This window comes from Protopterus annectens, chromosome 2.part0 (genome assembly GCF_019279795.1).
Source record: "Protopterus annectens isolate FY-2018-M chromosome 2.part0, PAN1.0, whole genome shotgun sequence".
NCBI lineage: Eukaryota > Metazoa > Chordata > Ceratodontiformes > Protopteridae > Protopterus > Protopterus annectens.
The window spans coordinates 709,757,207-709,770,775 of NC_056728.1; the positions used below are offsets into that span (position 1 = coordinate 709,757,207).

At 40.0% G+C, this 13,569-nt stretch overlaps 1 protein-coding gene across 1 annotated transcript in view; it reads right to left on the reverse strand.

Moving 5' to 3' along the window:
* Positions 1–1,368, reverse strand: part of LOC122792773 — a 390,852-nt gene extending 389,484 nt beyond the window's left edge. Inside the window, exon 1 of the mRNA XM_044060345.1 lies at positions 1,228–1,368. The gene's annotated coding sequence lies outside the window, so the exon portion shown is untranslated. The remainder of the gene's footprint in view (positions 1–1,227) is intronic.
* Positions 1,369–13,569: the final 12,201 nt, after the last annotated feature.

The window sequence follows — 13,569 nt, forward strand, 5'->3', positions numbered from 1 at the left end:
TTTGTCATAAATACTCTTATGAATAATTAAAATTACTGTAACTACTCTGATGAAGTTTATAATATTTCTGTTTTGCTGATCTGGAAACCTTTTAATGACTCACACCCTGTTGGCTCAATTCATGGCTGAAAAGGCCTCTTTAAATCAGGTCAGTTAGCGAGGTAACTAATATGGGCAAAATTAACTGTACTTCATACTCCATTTTGAAGGATACTGTTGTCTTAGGTCTTGTACATTTTATTATGATTTTCTGCTGTTCCTCTCACATCTGTCTTACCCCTTGAGAGTACACACATCAAACTCCTTCAGTACAACTTTATAACATTGCTCCTGCATGCTTTATTATACTACAGTTGCCCTCTTCTAGGCAGTTTCTGTTCTGTATAGTTGCACAGATAGTAAAAGTCTGAATAACTGTGTGTTTGAACAGTGAAGTAACCATCAACAGCTGTTGGCAGTTCCATGTATTTGGCACCTCAGTGCCGCTGGCAAATGTGATCTTGCTTTTGCATTATTATGCAAATTAGGAGTAAACAGAAACAAGCATATTGTAAAGAACATCATAGCATTTTATTTTATTTTTATTTTTTTTTTGAGAGGGAGGATATGCCAGCATCTGTGCTATTCCACAAGATTACTTGATCAGAGTTATAAAAAACTAACTAAGTGACATGGTGATGTTATCTCGTTGTTACTCTTGTGTAATATAACTGATTTAGAAATTTAACTGACAAATACACACTTTAATCACTTAAAATGGCTTGGGTTGCATTATGATTTTACTAACACAACAAAAACTGTTTTAGAAAAGTACATTTTTGTCAAAAACATTAATTTCCCTTACACCAATGCATACAGCACAGAGACTTTGCCTGATATAGAATACATATGAATTCATGAGGTTACTAAACTATGACAGACAGGAACTCAACAGTATTCACTGTGAATGCGTATGTACAGTTTAAACACAAAGTACACACCCACTTAACTTTTGTCTTACCTTTCAAACTCGTCCAAGTATTTTCTTTTTACAGGAAGGACCTCCTGCAAACCAGTAATAAAAAAGTATATCCCATCCCCCAAAAAGTTAGACGCAAATACTATAGGAATGAACAGATGACTGTTTTACAAATAAGCCACGTACAGTGATTCTTAAAATAAAAACTGCTTCCCTATTCAAATTAAGTTCGTTTTCAAAATCATGGGTTGCAGCTCCTGTACACTTACCTCTGTTTTTGCTTTAGATTTAATGCCTGTGCCTTGCTTTAATGATTATTGCAAAAACACTACCAAAAAAAAAGAAAAACAGTCAGTTTCTTCCTCCAAAATGACTCAGTCCAACATTTTTTTCTGCATGTACAGTGAAGTCTCTAGCCTATGACCTCACTTCCTTGCACAGTATATTTATTGGATTGGTCTAAACTGATGTCATTTAAGTGACTAGAGTCCCACTTCTGTATTATTGAGCAAAAGAGCCTGAAAAAAACACTTCCTCTACAGTAAAATGATCATGTCAGCTGAGCAGCTCTGTTTACCAGGTGATTGAAGGCCAGAGTTACTGGTGTGGAAATGCTACTTCCTCACTTATAAAACTGACTGTTTAGGCTTGTTATAATACTGCTGCTGACAAGCATTCAGCCATTCAGTACTGATTGTGAGTTTGTAAAATGGCAAGTGTTTATGCTTTCTTTTAAAGGATACTCATGGAAGTTGAAGTTTTAAAGATGTAATATCTAAAGATTTATATGCATGTGTTTATTTATCTCAAATACTTATTATTTTTTTATGTTAGCAAATTGTAGTTAAGGTAACATATTAGCGTCTGAGCATCTACCAGAGAAAAATACAGTCACTGTTTTTCATTTTCACCGCTAACCATTTTGAAATAAAATATAAACACAAAATGTTATATGCAGGAGAGTTCATTGGAACTGTATCTTGTTATTATTATTATTATTTTTGGTAACAACTGCTTCTTTGTTTACCTTCTCAAGTCATAAAGTTTATAAATCAGGGTTCTTAAAATTAAAATTAGATGGTCTGCAGATTATAATGAAGAAACGCAAGTTACCATCCTCTTGATTGTGTGTGTGTGTGTAGGTTGAGAAAATACCTTCTGTTGATTCATAGAAATGTATCCTTTGATAAGGGCAAATAAGGAGCACTTGCCTGACCGAGTTTGCAAATTTCCATTTCTACTGTCTAACTAGCAAATCCTATTTGATCAATAACTTGTTACTTTACCCACCATTTATAAATAATACCTAATGTCATCTTATAGGTTGTGGAAGTTGACAGTGTGTGGAATCTGTTTACCTTAACTAAGCCTGTGCCAATCCTCCACCACTCTTTCTGTGAAATAATACTTCAGCTCCTCTGAGGTGTCCACCTTATATTTTCAAATTGTATTATTTTTCCTTCTATGTCTTTTTTAAGGTGTTAACCATTAAGACCATGTGGAATCCAATAAGAAACTTAAAGATTTGTATCACTATATCCCACTTTCTTTCTTCATGACTTGCAGCACAGCTGGTAGCACATTCTCTGTGTGCGAGCGCACGTGTGTACCCGAGCGAGCGTAGTACACACATTTGTCTTGTGATGAACTTCCTGTATCACAAGCATTTCTAAATTAGTCCTCAAATGGAAAATTGGTAATAAAAATTAATAAATGAATGAAGAAAATTGTTAAAACCAAACAAAGCTCTGGAGTCTAAATGAGTGTCTAGAGTCCGAGTGTGTGTGTGTGTTTCTAAAGTCTGAGTGTGTGTGTGTGTGTCTAAAGTCTGACTGTGTTTGTGTGTGTGTCTATGTGTGTCTAGAGTCTGTGTGATATTGTGTGTGTGTGTGTGTGTGTGTGTGAATGTCTAGAGTCTGAGTGTGTGATTTTGTGTGTGTGTATGTGTGGCCTGAGTCTGTGTGTGTGTGTATATGTGGCCTGAGTCTGTGTGTGTGTGTATGTGTGTGTCTATGTGTCTAGAGTCTGAATGTATGTGTGTGTGTCTGTCTATGTGTCTAGAGTGTGTGTGTGTGTGTGTGTGTGTGTGTGTGTGTGTGTGTGTGTGTGTGTGTGTGTGTGTGTGTGTCTGTGAATATGTGTGTGTGTGTGTGTGTGTCTAGAGTCCAAGTCTGTGTGAGTATATGTGTGTGTCTGTGTTTGTCTATCTGTCTAGAGTCTGAGTGTATGTGCTTGTGTCTGGAGTCTGTGTGTGTGTGTGTGTCTCTGTCCAGAGTCTGTGTGTGTGTGTGTGTGTGTGTGTGTGTGTGTGTGTATGTCTGTCCAGAGTCTGTGTGTGTGTGTCTAGAGTCTGAGTGTGTGTGTCTGTGTGTATGTGTCTCTAGAGTCTGACTGTGTGTGTGTGTGTACTTGGTTGCTGAAATGGTAGGATGTGCTGTCCTTTGTATGAGACATTAAGCTGCAGTCCCATCTACTACTCCTAGTACTGTGCTGTCCTTCAGGTAGGAGTAAAAGAACCTAAAGAGATTAAAATTTCCCTGGTGTCATGTTCAGAACCTCTTTCTAATAAAGGCAGTACATGCAGATGTCCTTACATTCATTGCTGCAGTATTCTTAACATATGAAGATTCCCTGCTGTGGAAGTCTGACATCCAGCTAGTCTACCAAAGACTACTGTTGGTTTAAGGTACTCTAAACATCACTCAAATGCTCCTTGCATAGCATAGGGCATAAAGGTGACGTTCAAGCCTACCATAATTACAACTTCTTTGCTGCCAGTCTGAACGTATGTTTTAAACATTGGTCTGTTTGCCTGCGTCTGTTTTCTGCCAGTTGAATGCATTTTCATTCTCCAGTGACTACCTACACTTGTTTGCTGACTTCTATTAGCGTAGATAAATGCCCCATTGGGGAGTTTATTTTTTCTCGCTTGTTTTGTGCTCCTTGAGGGTAATATTATCCAGGAAGGATAAATGCCAGTGTGGGAGACAGATTCCCCATAAAGACCACAACAATAAGTGTCTTCTTTGCCTAGGAGCTTCTCATGACCATATGTCTTGTTCCGTTTGTCAGGCATTTGTAAGCTTCTCACTAACGATACAGTGGAAGGAATCTCCCGCCCCGAGTGTCAACCTGTAGGGAAGAAGAAGGTGAAATGGGTACGACTGGAATCTTCCACTGTCCATCCTCTGCCAGGTGTTTCTCCTGAGTTCATTACAAACCTGGAGGCTTGCCCAGCTGTGTTGTTGGATTTCTCTGCCACAACCATGCTGGAGGCCAGTGATGATCCGGCTGGTAGCATGTCTGAAGAGGCTTTGCAGGCATCCATCTTGGAAGTTCAGGGGGAACCACGGTTGATTTTTTACAGTGACCTAGGGGAGTTCCTCAGATTTTAGTTGGGGAGAAGTTCCAGCTATGGTTCTCGACTGCCGTTCTGGAACTGAGCCTTCTCAGTTTTTTGGAGGGGACATTCCCTTAAAAGAAAAACAGAAACTTAAACATGTTTCTGCTGCTCCTAGGGATCCACAAAGTTAGTGGCAGGCCTCCACCCCGGGGCTATTTGCTGCTTTAATGTCCCTAAAGCCTCCTTATGGGGTTTTGATTCCTGCTCCTCCTTGGTCTTCTACTCCCCTTAAAAGGCCTAGAGAACAGAATTCTTCTGGGGTGAGTCAGATTATGATGATTATTCCCTGACTTATTCTGCTCAAGTTTCTTCTCCTTTGGACTATAGGTCAGAGGAGGAGGAATCTATTAGTCCTAATATTCCTTTTCAAAAAGTTTATTTTGGAGACACACTCTTTAGGATGATGATTTTTTTTTTTTAAATGGGATTGTGCTAAGGTCTCTGATATCCATAAGAGGTATTATGAGTTGTTGCAATTGTAATCTCCTAAACCTGCGGCTGTTCCTCCTGTTCTGGCTGCTTTGCTGGATGCTTTTTCCAATACTTCCCATGCTCCTGTTTCTCTGCCCCTTCTCCCAAGAAGCCTGGTAGGTTTTATAGGGTGCCTGAGGATTGTTATTTTCTATATAAATGTCCTGCTGCTGACCCCGCTGTATGTCTGTAGCCTCTGATAAGCCATATCAATTGCTTCCTTTGCCCAAGTTATTGCTTTTTGACAAGGATAGCAGAGCTATGGAAAAGCTGTGTAAGAAGGTTTACACTTCTGCTACCCTAGCTTTTAGGGCTATTAATTATAAGACCCATATGTCTAGGTATGTGTTGGCTCTTCTTTCTCAGGCCTGTCAATTTATTTCTGATTTTCCAGACTCTGAGGGTAAAACTTCTATTCTTTCCTTGCTAGGGACTTCCTCTCAAGTCATTCATCATTCTATTAAATGTAGTTAGGATGTGGCACATGGCTCTTCTAAGGCTGCTGTTTTGGTTCAATGATGAGGAGGTATTCCTGGCTTAGGCTTCAACCTCTACCTGATATTAAAGTTGAGTTGATGGATGCTCCTCTGAATTCTAAATTTTTGTTTGGGGAAGCAGCTACTTGTTTGCTTAAGTCCCTTCAGGATAAGGGTAAGGCCTTACAGGAGCTTAAACATGTGTTTGTTTCTCCTGTGCCCAAATTTCATAGAAACTACCCCGCTAAGCCTGCCTTTGTTCGTAGGCAATCCCCCTTCTACTGATGGTAAGAAGAGTGGCAAACGGGCTCCTCCTGCTAAGGCTACTCAGTTTTCAGGGATTCTGAAACCTTCCTTTCTGGACAAACCAGGTGCTGTATGACTATCCATCTTTTGCCAGTCACATTCCTCTTTCTCCTCACCTTTTCCTTCTTTCTCTTTAGCTTCAGATCACTCAGGATTCTTGGGTTCTGTTAATCATTCATCAGGGATACTTCATGGTGTGGAAATCCTGTCCTCCTTTTATAGGCATTCCTCAGCCTCCTCAGGAACAACTTCCCTTTTTCCCAGAGGTTTTTCAAAATGTCTTGACTCAGCGTACTATTCAAGAAGTGCCTGTGTCCTAAAGGAGGAAAGTGTTCTACTCAAGACTGTTTATAGTGCCCGGAAAAGAGGGCACTTGGAGACCTATTCTAGTCCTCTCTCATATAAACATCTTTCTAAAAGTGCCTTTCTTTTAGATGTTGTCCCGTCACATTCCGTTTCCTCTCTAATCTCCCTCAGGCCTGTACGGTTTCTCTGGATCTCAAGGATGCTTATCTCCATATTCTGATCCATCCTCTTTTCAGGAAGTTTTTGTGTTTCTCTGTTGCTTCCTGGCATTTTCAATTCTCTGCTTTGCCCTTTGGTTTTTCTACTGCCCCATGGATATTCACTAAATGCCTTGCTCCTGTGATTTTTTTTGCAGCCTTCAAGGGATTATAATTTTTCCTTACTTAGATGACCTGCTGATTCAAGCGTCCTCTCCAGAGACCCTTTTACAAAATCTTCATTTTTCTATTTCCCTTCTTCAGATTCTGGGGTTCAGTATAAATTTCAAAAAGTCTTCCCTGACTCTTTCTCAGGCTGAGAGCTCTGGGTTTCATGGCATCCACCATTCCGATGCTGTCTCTGGCCAAACTTCACATGAGAAAGTTTCAGTGGTTTCTGAAGTCAGGGTGGCTTCAATAAGCACATCCTCTAGATTTTGTAGTTCCTCTTCCTCCTTGTCTTAGACAGGAACTTCACTGGTGGATTCAGCAGCTGTCTCTAAAATCAGGGATCATTTTTCATTTCTTTCTTCCCACTCAAGAATTGTTCACAGACATTTCAGACATGGGATGGGGGTGACATTTGGCTCCCTAAAGGTACAGGGGTGTGATCGCCTTATCAGCAAAAGGCACACATCAATTTCAAAGAGATGAGAGCTGTTCTGCTGGCTGTTCAGGCCTTTCATCCTCTCTCTTCAGGGCCTCTCAAAGTGCTCACAGGCAATACCACACTGATGTGGTATATCAACAAACAGGGAGGAACGAGATCTTCTCTTCTTTGCTGGCTGGCACTCCTGGAATGGGATTTTACTGTCAAGTGACCCTTCAGGCAGTTTATATCCTTCTGATTAGAACATTGTGGCATACACTCTGAGCAGGTCCTTCACTCAGTCCCATGAATGGATGCTTCACAAGGTTGTGTTTCTGGACATTATTCACCAGTGGGGTCCTCCTCAGTTGGATCTTTTTGCCTCCCCTCTGAACAGACAACTTCCTCTGTTTTGTGCCAGAGTCCCAGGTCCTCTGGTGTGGAAGGCGGATGCTCTCTCATTTTCTTGGAAGGGGATGTTTCTTTATGCATTCCCTCCCCTTCCTCCTATTCCGAGTGTCCTGTTCAAAATTCAACAGGATCCTCCCAAAATCTTGTTGGTGACTTCCTTTTGGCCATGAAAGCATTGGTTCCTTCTATTTCTGCATCTAGCCAGGGGCAATCACAAGTTACCTTACAGGGTGGATCTAATCACACAAGCCAAGGGATCTCTCATCCTTCCCCACCTGTCCACGTTCCAACTGATACTGTTGATGATAGGATTTTGATTCCTCGTAAACACCTTTTTTCTGATGACGTGCTGCAAGTCCTGCAGGAGGCCAGGAAACCTACTACTAGGAAATCCTACTTATCCAAATGGAAGATGTTTTCTATTTGGTGTCTCTCTCATAACCTGGACCCACTTACTGTGGATGTTCCTTTGGTTCCCTCTTATTTGCGTGAGCTGCTCAATGCTGGTTTGGCCTATTTTTCTATTAAGGTCCACTTATCAGCTATCTCTGCTTGTCTGCCTTTTTCCCTCCTTTAGCTTCTAGATTTGAGGTGAAACAATTTCTTAAAGGCGTCCTTAATATTAGACATTCAAGGAAGCCTGTTCCTCCTCTCTAGGATCTTAATTTTGTTTTGGAAAAGTTGACTCAGGCTCATTTTGAGCCTGCAGCTTCAGCTTCCTTACAACATTGTTCCTTTAAGACTGTTCCTTTGTTAGCTCTTACTTCTGCCAGATGGGTGTTGCAGGCCCTTATGGCTTGTCCTCCTTTTTTGATCTTTCATGTGGGCAGGGTGTCCTTATGCACTAACCATTCTTTTATGCCTAAGGTGATTAATGAGTTATCACTTAATCAGTCTATTAATCTGCCTGCTTTTTCCCCATCTGTAATCTGTCAGTGAGAAGGTGCTGCATACTTGGGATGTGCATAGGCAACTCAGGGTTTATTGTGATAACAGTAAGACTATTAGACAATCTGATGAGTTATTTGTTTCTTTTCATCCTAGATCTTTGGGACTTGCTGTATCCAAACAAACTATTTCTTTTTGGATTTCTCGAGCTATTTCCTTTTGTTATACTTTTCATGGCAAGAGCATTCCTTCTTCAGTTAAGGCTCATTTGACTAGAGCAGTGGCTTCTTCTGGTACTTTTTTTCAAGGGCTTAGATGCTAATTCTATTCTTGAAGCAGCTACCTGGACTTCTGTGCATACCTTTACCAAGCAGTACAAGTTGGATGGCATCTCTACAGCTAGGGCTGATTTTGCTAGTGTTGTTCTTCTTGGCTTTTTATGGGTGTCTTCTGCTCCTACCCCTCCCAAGTTTCCTCTAGAGCTTTGGCATTCTCCCATATGTTAAGAATCCTGCAGCAGTGAATGTAAGTACATAGTACAGTTGTGTAAAATCTTATCATAACGGTAGATGTCCTTGCCTTCACTGCGACAGTATTCACTCCCTCCCTCCATCTCCCTATTCCTTTGCGTTCCTGGATGCACAGATTACCTCTTGGGTTCTTTGATCTGGTGCTCCTACTAGGGCAATCATTTCTGATTATGGTAGCCCTGAATGCCACCTTTATGCCCGATGATAGGCAAGGAGCATTTGGGTGACGTTCGGCATACCTTAAAGCAACAGTAATCTTTGGTAGACTGGCCTGACATCAGGCTTCCATGGCAGGGAATCCTCATTCATTAAGAATACTGCAGCAGTGAAAGTAAGGACATCGACAATTATGGTACGATTGTACACAACTGTATTTTTTCATGCTGTACATAGATTTGAGTCTCTATACTGATTGTATCAGCACATTCAGTCACCTTACTACCAATAATAAGCAGTATGCTTGGTGCACTTTGACATTGAAAAGGGCTGTAAAATTAAATTGTTTGGTTTGTTTGTATTTTTTAAGCTCTTCTAGTCTTCTTGTATGGCTTCTGATGGCATACTGTGCTGCCTTTTGCTGCTCCCACTGAACTATGTCTATCATGTTTATGGCATTAGAGCTGAGGTTCTCAGAACATCAGTTTTCTTGATGGAGTCCTACCAAGTGTCTGCATGGATGCTCATGACTTACTGTTTTCTGACGGCAGTGTCTTTTCTTAGTCATTCCAGTATTCTGTTAGCCTTTCTCAGAGCTCTTTCATATGAATATTTACCTTTAGACAATCTGATATGACTAACCTGGGTCCAATTTCTCTTTCACTGTCCTTGTTTCCTGTCATTTCTGAACTCCTTTGTTGCTTTTCTACTTTCTGTTTGCACCATTTTGCATTTATTTTAAGCTTTCATGTTTTAAACAACTTCATTCTAGCTAATATGTTTCTCATACTCTCCTTATCTTTATGTATACATCCTTGCTGCATTTGTGTCATCAATAAAAAGGCAAACTATTCATTCTCGACTTTCAAAAGTGTCACTTAAAGTGTTGAAAACAGTTGTCGCAATATTACATAACACGTTTCACCTGATTGTGGTTAAGTATAACCTTATGCCTACTGTGTCATTTAAACAGTGTTTTACCCATACTTTCCTTCTAGCATTCACTCATACATTTTTAATTTGCTCAATAATCTGTTACTGTGTCAAATGCCTTGCTAAAGTCTAAACAGGCCATGCATTTATGTGTATGTCCAGACACTTAGTACTTTTTCCCTTCTTTATCATGTACTAACTGCATGTACAAATTAATCCATGCCTGTTAATCCTTCCTTTCTTCAGAATAATTTAGCTAACATGGCTGCAGGATCCAGCTGTAACCAAGCTACATCGCATATCGATAGCTGCGACCCAGCATGCTCAAAACAAAATCTAAGTCTACCTAGTAAGATGACCTGTTTTAATGAAGTTAAATTTCAGAAAGTTATCAGTTTGGGTAGTGTAAAAGCTTGGCGTTACAGATTTGTTCCTAGGAGATATAGTCTGCATAATTTTTGTGTGTAGGTATAGTTATTTCTCACCTCTTTAGCAATGCAGTAACTGCATAAAAGACATCAAAAGTATAATCATTCAACTGGTTTGCTGTACAATTATACATGCAGTTATATTCTGAGAGAAGCAGTGTGTCTGCTGTTCACAAGTGATATCTGGTCTCACTCATTCAGACTCCAGAGCTTTGTTTGGTTTGAAAACTTTTGTTCATTCATTTATTAATTTTTATGACCTACTTTCGAGGTAATGACTGGGATTGGATGTGATACAGGAAGTCATTCCTGGCTGCCATGACTTTTCATCACATGACAAATGTGTGTGCACTTCCACACACCCACACCCATACACACCCACCCACCCACCCACACACACACACACACACACACACACACACACACACACACACACACACACACACACACACGTATATAATCTTGGAGAAATTTAGAACCTTGCCAAGCCACCTGTTGCATGTTTTTGGGATGTGGGAAGCAAAGATTATCCAGGCATATTACATACATACTACAGCATACACTTTTTCTTAAAGATTATTTATTTATTTTGTGAAGCACAATGGCTTAGAATTTAAACTAAAAATTGTATGTTTATCATGGCTTATGGGTCTTTATATATTTTTCATAATTCCTGGTTTTGCAGTATTGAAAACATATGTTGTCCAGATGCATGCACTGCCCGGCGGGGTGGGGGAAGTACAGTTATACAGGGGTTACGTTCTAAAAGTTGAAATATAATTTCAAAAAATTCTGACTATACCCCTACTGAGAGAAAAACAGAGATGCCAGCAAAGACTTATGTGGGCACTGGGGAAAATATTCAACCTCCACACAGAAAGCACTCCGATGAGGAGCCAAACTGGAGAACCAAATAAATGCTGCAGTACTGTCCCACCTTTTATTAGTTGTAAATTCATCAAACCAAGTAGCTGCTGATGTGCTTGGGGTGAGGTTCTTATGCAGGAGAAGTGCTTTACTTTGCATGATCTCTACCTTCTGCAAGGATATCTCGCTCTGTGATTGCTCTTGCAAAATTCCCATCAGCACCATTCACTCCTTATTGGACATCTGTGCTGTTTCTTTACTCAGCTGTATTTCCAATACTTCTACCTGCAGAAATGGCCAGTAAGCTGCATGGACACATAGTAAGTTGGCATTCAAGTTCTTCTCTATTGCCCCTTACCCATTTTCCTCTTTCCCTGGTAAGAGATATACTTTATTTATTTTTATTAATTTCATTTGTTAACCAAAATAATCTCACTCAGCTAAAATAATCTCTGTTCAGTGGAGACCATGGAGAAAAAAGCCAATAAAATACAAGAAGTCCCAACAGACAAACAAAGGTCAATAAAATACAGTATATCTATTGATATTTATTTATTTATTTATTTATATTCATTTGTTTACCAGGATAGTGCCTGATCAGTATTGACCAATTTCAGGCTCAGCCCTGGTGAAATAGAAAACATTTCACAAACAAAAATATTGAAATGTAAGCAATAACAGAGTAGTTCAGACTAAAAACTAATGTCTTTCGGCTTTTCCTGGTTAGGGGTCACCACAGCGGAACTCCGGTCCACTAATGATTGGCAGTGGATTTTTACGGTGCCGAGGTGCCAGCCCAACTCCCAACCTTCAAAGAAGGCACACCCATTCACGCACGCACCTACCTGCATGTCTTTAAAACATCACTCGATCGCTGGGAGGACATGCAGACTAATAACATAGAAAAAATGTATATATACATTGTAGTGAATAAGCACAGTGCAATATAAATCAAACAGGGTGTAACGTGTAATATAACAATGAGAAAACATATTTGAAATGTATGAGAAAACATATTTAAAATGTTTCACATTAAGATGTTATAATGTAATAGAAAATAGAAAAGGTAGTCAAGCAAGTAGGAGTGCATAATTAAAGAAAAAAGTTGGAAGAGATGGGTATATGGCCCAACAAGGCACCTAGTGAAAATGAAATTATTTCTTGACATTTCGTCTTCATCTACATTTTTTTATCCCTACTGTCTGCTAACCATCAGCCCTCCTGCAATGAATCAGACCCAAATTTCCCTAGTGGAACAATTACTGGTCATGATAGACTGCCATCAGCCATCGGGGTTTTGTTATTTCACTTTCCTATCCCCTTCCCTCAGCAGCTGTGTACATACTTGAGGCTGTAATATCTTTCCCCTCAGGGTGTGTACATTCCTGCATACAGTCTGGGAATGCTAACAGGGACCAAGCACACATCATGACTATTGCTGGAAGCCTTTCCTCTGATGGATATTCACTTTATAGTGAGACGGATCACCCCCCCCCCCAGAATGGGCATGCCAGCTCACTCTCATTATCCCCCCATCTGGCTGCATCAATACACCAGCCATTAATCAAGCTCAAGTTACCAGGCTTATAGTTAGAGCTTCACCCCTTGATGTCATGGAGCCAGGCTGAAAACAGAATTGTTCTTGCTATTTCTGCCATCAGTCCACTTACATCTTGCCTATTATGTCTCTAACACAGATTTAGTGCTGCCATCTTGCACACATGCTATGTTCTAATCATGTCCTTCATTTGCTTGGCTATATTCTTTGGAACCCCTATACCAACTTTCAGTCTTTGTGAGATAAGGCCAACTGGACTCTGAGAACTGTGCATAAGTATTTCAATATTCTTATAAACAGCAACCTAAACTTTCATGTCACCATTGACAAGAAGGTGAAACAAGCTTATCAAAGACTGATATAAATCAAATCTAACATCAGCTTTCCTCAACAATCAAAGTGAATTAGCTCAGTCCTATCTAATTCACAAATATATGTACAATTCCATTATTCTAGAAAAAGCCACATTTAATACAGTATCAAACTTTAAAAGGTATACAATATACAGTTTCAGTTCACTGCAAATATAAAACTAATTATTCACCACTTCCAAGTGTGAATATTTTTTTAAGATGGCTGAACCTGACTCATCATGATCATCATCATTAGCCCCCTTTTTCCCATTTTTTACATGGGGTCAGGGTATCGTGTTAACTTTTGCCATCTCCCTCAATTCAGTGTCACATTCCTGCCTTCTTCAACATATGCCTGACTGTCGCAGATCTTCTTTCACACAATCCATCCACCTCCTTGCTGGACTTCCTTGTTTCCTCTTACCTTCTTCCTCTCTGTCCCAAATCTTCTTCACCAAACTGTCTTCTGCATTCTCACATGTGTCTGAACCATCATAGTCTGTTTTTCTTTATCTTTTCTGCAATTGGAGCTACTTTGACTTCATTTCTATCGCCTCTAGCTTCTTCATCTGCTGTGCCTTTACTGCCCAGGTTTCTGTACCATACAGTAGTGCTGGTCACACCACTGTCTTGTACACCTTCCTTTTTAGCTTCTTTGGCATACTTCTGTCATAGACTACACCTGAGACTCTATGTCAGTTGGCTGCAGCCCCTCTGATTCTAGCTTTGACCTCTTCAT